This window comes from Nelumbo lutea, chromosome 8 (assembly GCF_056320005.1).
Source record: "Nelumbo lutea isolate HS-2025 chromosome 8, American lotus-T2T, whole genome shotgun sequence".
Taxonomy (NCBI): Eukaryota; Viridiplantae; Streptophyta; class Magnoliopsida; order Proteales; family Nelumbonaceae; genus Nelumbo; species Nelumbo lutea.
Window position 1 is genome coordinate 26,489,953 of NC_142691.1, and position 8,322 is coordinate 26,498,274.

Genomic DNA, 8,322 nt, shown 5'->3' on the forward strand with positions numbered 1-8,322 from the left:
AATTTACTTTATTTCTATTGTAGTTAAATAAAATAAGTTAAAATTTAGAAAAAAATCAAAATTTACATTCAAATCATTTGTATTGTCATGATTTTGCATCAGTGCAAATTTATTTGGATTGCAACCAAACATAGCCTAATAATCTATTTTTTGACAATTTGAACCAAACAGAAAAATAATGGCGATTTTGAAATAGCTGATGTGGCTTTAATGTGATAATTTAAGGGCAATGATGTAATGAGATGAGATCTCTTAAGTACACTATCAAAACATGGGCATCAAATTGGACATGGGAAACATTTTCCCTTTAACATACATGCATGTATAAGAGATATTCGCTATGTTTGGCCTGATCTTAGAATCCTTGCTTTCAAGAGATCAGTTTTGCTGTAAATGAGTTGGATTCAAATTGCAGTCAACCATATTAAAATTTGGTTTAATTATTTGAACCTTAGATCCAAATCCGAATCGAAACGGATTGGACCTAGGGGTCCTGGATCAGATTTGGATTTATATGGGTTTACTTCATTATTTTTTTTAAATAGAGAAAAAGTTTTAAAAGGTTAATCACTTTAATATATAATTATAAAATATTTTTTACAAATATAAAATATTGAGTTCATTAATTATAAAATGTATATAATTATGTACACTATGTATGATTCATGAATAAAATTTATAAAATTTAATTGGACTAAGATAAAATCTATGATGCATGAATTGCATCATGAAGCAAAATGTTGAACAATAATAAAATGACATGTTACAATTGAATCTTTAAGGGTGTTAAAGTATTTAATGATAAATACATCATATAAAATATGAACCAAAGAAAAATAAATATATCATATAACATAATATAATTGGTTAAAATTTTGATTTAACATGCAACAAATATTCAAAAGCTTGGATCTACTACCAACAAGCCTAACCACAAGACACTACAACTACACATTAGGAATATCTCAATTATCGTTCATAGAAAACATTCTTAATGTTTGGCTGTAGTGCTTCACCATAATACATAGTTTGAAAATGAAGTGCAAATACATACAAAATAAGGCTGCAACTTGAGCTGGGTTAGCCCAAATCCCACCCTAATCCAACCCGAAAAAGTCGGGTTAGGTTGATCCTCGGGTTAGGGTTAGGGTTGAAATTTATGAACCTTACTTTAAGTTGTTTTGGGTTAGGGTTGACCCCTCGGGCAACCTGACCAACCCAACTCTATAGTACATAACATATATATATATATATATCATACTTTGATTTATTTATATGCATGATAGTTGTATAGCTACCACCACATACTATCATTTATTTCATTTAAGATAATCACTTCACTTAATCCTAATTGGAAATACTAAAATACTAAAACCTTTATAACATATTTTATGTTTTTTGAATAATTTATTTTTTATCTCCTCTCTATTGTTTGCCACACATAGCTTGTTGCCCATCTCTTATAACTCACCATAATAAACTATAGTCATTTCAAACACTCTTTTTTTTCTGAATTTTGTACTTAAGATCGTGTTTGGTTGTAGTGCAAATTTACTTATATTGTTGCAAAATTAAGATAGTGCAAATTTGGATTCAAATTCTGAGTTATTTTTGTTTCAAAATTTAACTTATCTTATTTGATTGCAGCACAAATGAAATAAAATAAGATCTGAAACAAAATGAAGTAAAAATTAATCCGGATTAATTTTTAATTTTAAGAAGGTTATAAATTTTCAATTAGGAGCTGCTCTCTCTCTCTCTCTCTTTTTTCTCTTTGATAGAAATGAGAGGGGCTACACAAATCAGACAAACAAATACAAGCTAAATTCCATGGAAGTTCACTAAGATTGAGACTTACAATACCTTGTTGGGAAGAAAATGCATGATTGGCGAGGTAGTTTGCCGCTTGATTAGCTTCCTGATACATGTGATTGTAGACCAAATCTTCATTTGCTTGATTCTTCAAATCCATACACTCCTCAATGATGTTCCGTAGATTCCAAGGTGGGTCGATGAGCCGCTTCAGACAGGAAAGCACAATCAAAGAGTCGCCTTCAATGGTGGTGGAATGGTTCGGAAAATTCATTGCCGGGTTGTGGGTCTCCTAAGCGGCCCAAGCTTCCGCCATATTGATGTCGAAAAACCTAAGTGGTAAGCCTTGTAATCTACCACCTCATCGATAAAATTCCTAGCCATGACTACAACTGAACACATCCCATTGTTTAACTGGGACGCGACAAAATTTATTTTGATAGTACCAATTAGGAGCTACTCTTGGAATGACATAGGTCTCTTATTCTTCGATATCATTTAACATAGCCCATGCTGCATGCACATTGGTCCTAACTAGAAATAATTGCTTTGAAATTTCAGAATCCATTTTAATTACCTCTAAGCACGGTTGGAGGTAAGTTGATGCCATGTCCTATATAAAAAATACTTTGTTTCCTGTCATTTTCTCTTCGATCCCAAACCTTTATATCTTTTTGCTGATTCTTTTTTTTTTTTTTTCTTCAGAAGAGTCCATGTATGATGCCGAAAATGTATCATTACCTAAAAGTTTAATAACTAATAACCAATCAACCAGTATTATCCAATTGATAACCAAACAACTGGTATTCATTCAAATTCACACGGGTTTCTGATTGTGTAAAATTTTTCAGTTATCATTTCTTTTTCTATCATAGAAATTGCCACCCTACTTTCTCAACCAGTCCAATGGCTTTCCCAAACAAACCGGCAAGCTCTGGCATTACCTTGGGTGGGCCTAGGCTTTGGGCTAGGAACTTTATCCTTAGGATTGGACTTGTGTTGAACTCTAGTCTCTATATATTTGTGGTTCAGATAATTTCATTTGCACTAGTATAAACATATTTTGTACAAGTTCAGATTTACTTTTTACCCATTTTTTTATTTGATATGAGTTCTTTTTAGTGGAGGCCACTACCACTAACTTCTTCTTTGAGAGTGGAAATAATTACCATTTAAAGCTCTTTTTTTTTTTTTTCTTTTAGGTTAGATGCTCAGTTTGATTTAGTCTACATTTCATGTGACAAGCAAGGCACGGGATAGGAAGGAGTCGTGGCGTATGTGCCGAACCTCAGTTTGACAATAAGCACGAATTCAATATAAAAGGCGTTATAAGCATGATTGGAACGTAAGAACCCAAGTCGCCTAGCACCAAAGGGCAATGCTTCTTTAAACACCAAGCCTATTTTTATTTCATTTCAATAAATAAAATAAATGAGCTTTTATTACATAATATTTAAATAAAATCCCAACAGCCAATATACATTTATCTTCAACAACTTCAATCTAACTATATTCTTATGATGACTGGGGAGCTTAGGAATAGATTCCTTTTTCGACACGTGTTGCATTTCAATGATAGCACGTGTCCTTTTCATTGGATTCTCCCCTCGCTTGCCTTATCTCTGCCTTCCTTCTCTTTCCATTCACCTATCTCGAGGAGATGCTTACTTGGCAAGCTTCGGAATCTAACGGTAAATGCCGGGATTACCACTCTGACTTTGAGATTCTTGAGCTTAGATGGCACATGCATGCAAGAACAAAGAAAGCATGAGAAATGAGGTGGTAGAATCAGCTATTTGGGAGGGGTAAATGTGGAAGATGGCCCAAAAATCATACTTGATACCTGGGAAAAAGCTGGAAATTAACATGATTGATAGGAGAGTTCTAAGAAGATTCTCCATTAGGAAATGGCAATACTGCAGGGGAAGTGAACATGGGAGCCTTCATAGTGTCTGATGATACTATTCTGAACTTTAAATTATATGCATGTCGGTCAAGATGCATGGCATGGATTAAGTTGTGGTTCAACTCAAGCATGAATGCCTGAACTATTAATTAGGATATTACTAATTGAATGTAACTGCATTTTGTTTTTACAAATATTTCACTATTTTAGTAAGCTTTAAATTAAGTTCTAGGTTATATCTAATTTCATGTATCTAGTTTTTTTTTTTAGAAATTTATAAAAATAATAATATTAATAATAAAATAATTATTGTAGTAATCTATACTTGTGATTTCATATAATATGTATCTTTGAAATTTAAATATATTTGATATATTTAAAGTTAGGATTATATATTTTTATAAATTATCAATTAATATTTTGATTTTCATTTTATGATAACATATTTATTGTTTACAAAAATGAAAATATTGTTTACCAAAATTTTGAGAATTAATTTTTAGTTGACATTTTTGTTAATGTTAAAAATTATGAGTAGTAAAATAGAAAAATTGATATAATAATTGAAATATAATAGTTGCATATGTTTTGTGCTTTAGACTTTAATATAAAATAAGATAATAATGGTTTTGTACATGTATTAATTTATAAAAATCTATATAATTTGTGTCTTGGAATCTTGATTGATGTGTATCAATAAAATTGCATGATATCTATGCATTCCACTATATTAATTATAATATATTTTCTACATATATATCATTAAAATGTACAATTCTTATGTATTTATACATTAGTTGTAGCTATTTTGACATTAAACCTATTGTTAGTAATATATTTATAGAATACTCGATATCCATATGCGTATACAAGTGTTTCCATGTTTTTCATCCATATCCATGCGTTTTCAAAGTGTCTCCATATCCATATTTGTATCCATATTCAAGTTGTCCAATATAATACTCAATACTGATACTTTAATCCTTGGTGATAAGTATGGATGATGTTACTTTTTTTGAAAGAGAAAATTGTGAAATAAGATGATGTGTCCCCACTATATAAGAGTAAAAAAAAGGTAAGAGGAAAGTGATGCAAATTTTCCATCATTTTTTTGGGATGCAAAATCTGCATTGCTATTGATTGTCAATGAAGCAAATAGTGGAAATTTTGCATCAAATAAAGGTGCAAATATAATTACAAATAAATGCATGCAAATTTGAAATGAACATAAATTTTATACATAACTTGGATTTACACCTTAAACAAAAGGATCCTTAGGCTGTGTTTGGTTGCAATGAAAATCTTGACTAGGTGCAAATTTTAGTCAGTTCAATTTTGCTTTTGTTTGTTTGTGATTATGATTTGTATTTCTAGCTAATACAAAATTTAGATCTTTTTCTTGACTCTTTTTCACTCATTGGCAGTGCAAATTTCACATCCCAAAAATTGATGTAAATTTGCACCACCTTCCTTCTACCTCAGTTCTTATGTAAAATGTGGGCCACATCATCTAAATTACCTTATTTCTACTCCTATTTTTTTTTTCCATCCAAAGTGGAGATCCCTTCATTTTACAAATAAGACAAAGTCAAATAATCTGAAGAAAAAGCACATTCTAGTTCAAATGAAATTTGTACCGCAATCAAATACTAAATACATTTATTTTCTGACCATTGTAAATGGATCGGATGTTGCAATTGGTTTGGTTGTCCAAATACATTTCATGTTGGTGTTAAAATCGTCTGAAATAGATAATGTGGGTTAGTAAAAGTCCATAGATTTTTGTATCAGTGGCTGTACCATCTAAAAATCAGTAGAACAAGGGCTAACCTAACGTAGATGTTTGGAAGAAGAAAAGAAAGAAAGAAAGACAACCAGAACCATAGTGTTTTGGGGTTGGAATTTGCCCCATGAATAGGGATCAGTGAAAGGAATTGTTATGACCTTTTTGGGCTTCCAACTAAGATTCCCTGATTAAATGACCCCAACATGGCGACTATCAGAGCTCCAAAAAAGGTGCCAGCTGGTTCAGCTAGTAAAGTCTGTGGATGTAGCTCCCACTTTCCACTGGTCTGAGAGACTGAGACTGATTCCTGTTTCCACCCTTCCCCACCTCACTCTCAACTCAAAGTTTGCTACCAGAAAAAAGGTTTCAATTTGGGTGGGCTCGGGTTGAGCATTTGTTAAAGTTTGAAGGACTGGCCTGATGCAGTGCAAGTTCTTCAACTGGCGTATCCTGATTTGCGCCCTTAAAGCAATAAGAAAGATTTGGGGCCCAAAAGATCCCTTTAACCATGTTCTCTCCGACCCATTATCTATGGGATAAATTCAGGCTGAAACCTATATTTGGTGAAAAATCCGGGGAGCCCACATTGGCCATCAGTCATTAATTTGAAATACAGTTTCTAGCCGCTTTGAATAGATGATGTATATGTTTGGCATCGATGTTGCATATATAGCAAGAAAACGGTGTTGTATATGTGTAGGTTGGAAGTACCATTTTCTGAAACAATAGTGTCTTTTTTTTGTTTGAAAACATTGCTGTCAAGTAAGACGTTTCCTGGGGCAACGACAACACCTTCTGTTTAGTACCAACGCTCCATATCTGTTTTCAGCACTAGTACTCATTATAGAAAGTCCATATCACTGTTACATCATGTCCTCATTGGCAGCAATGAGCTCCAATTTGAGAAAATGCCGAATTTGACATTTCTCCATACCACGCCTTCTCGATTTCCAAGACGTGGTTTGAAACACCATTTTTTATGAAAAAATGGTTCTGAACATGCTACTGTTTTCTGGAGCATCAATTTTTCCAACGTGGTGTTGTTGTCTCACTGTTTATTGGAACAATGTCATTAATGCCAAACACCACTTATATGAAATGCGTGTACTTGTTGAGTGGCACGTGCATTTAGACAAATGCACGTGCCACTTATATGAATGAGGAGAGAAAGGAGTTTCTTACACAAGCTCCTCAAGCCAACCTCACAGTATGTCAGAACATGTTCAATACTTATATTTATCATTCATGGGGAAATGTTCTCAATTCAGAATAAGATATAACTGTGAGGCGCGCCTTAGTGAGGAGCAGATCCCAATTCGAGAGGAAGGTGTTATTGGATTAGACCAAAACTGAGCATGCAAAAGTGTGACATCGACGTGAAAATTTCTTTTCCTTGCGTGTTATATATAATAATATAAATATTAAATATAATAAATATAGGAAAAGTTGGTAAACGACTGTATCTTCAGCTGATCCTTCGATGTATTGCGTTTGTTATTTTATTTGACTGAAACCTTTTTATTAATATTTTTTTTTTTTATGAATTGAACCAAAGTACAATCTCTTCTATTAAAATTTGATTGAATGCTCATTTGCTTTGATGTCTGAGACATGGGAGACATGTCAACTGCTTAAACAAGCAAGCAAGAGTGGCTTATAAATTACCCTACCAAATGGCACCCTTGACAACTTCTAACCACTTACTCTGTTTGATACAATAAAATACATTTATATGCACATGGTCTAAGCCATTATCATCAAAGCCTTGTCTTAACTATATGGGATCGTTTACATGAATCCTCTTTTGATTTTATATCTATTTTTAAGTTATAGGCATTTAAATCATTTCTTATCACTTCTGCTCTAAATCATTTTTTTTTTTGTTTTTTTCGTCTATTAATCCATGATTTTTTAACCCCTTCAACTTGTAACAGATCAAACAAATTCGCTAACTGTCAATCTTAATCCCGGGTCGAATGCTTATTTCTTTTTTGACAAGTATTGAACCTATTGGCATCTATTTGTTGAGGCCCAATGTTTAATGGGCCTCACTTTCGGAATCAATAAAGTACAGAAGTTTTTGGCCACTCAATTCCAATTCAATCCATTTGGAATAAAAGAAGGCTCATATATACATGTTTTAGAAAAGATCAAAACAAAAGTGTCCTTTAGGCAGGGACCCATTTTCTAATGAGTCCAGATCACTTGTATGTCTGGATTCTGGGCTTCAAAACAACTGTTTTTTGTTCAAGTGCTTGTACTTACAGCTGCTAATACCTGTACCTTGTCCCTCAAGCTGAATGAGTTGGTACTCTTGTGTGATTGGTTAATCCCAACCAGGAGTTCTAATCTCACCAAAAGCTTTACAGAACTTTCTGAAGCTACAATTCTGTTTGAGGCAAACCAAATTGAAATTACAATAACGAAATGATATGGTTATATATTTATTTAAAACTAAATTAAATTAAGGGAATTAACTAACACTATAAATAACAAATACCCCATAAAAATTTTGATAAAATATCCAAAATTTTCAAAAAGAAAAAAGCATTTCATTTAACTTAAATAAAATGCTGAAATTTCAAATTGATCCAAGTCGGATTGTGTAAATAACTAAATATTCAATATAACTTGGGAAAATGCAGTTCTCAAGGTCTGATAATCAATTAATCATGTGCCTAGTCCTCACATAGTCACATGTGAGGATGGAAATGTCAACTTAGAAACAAAAAATATTGTGGCTGCATTTGTTTCAACATAATTAAGAGGGCATTCTACAACGTTTTTCTTGTTGCCAGTTTCAAAAACAGATTGTTTT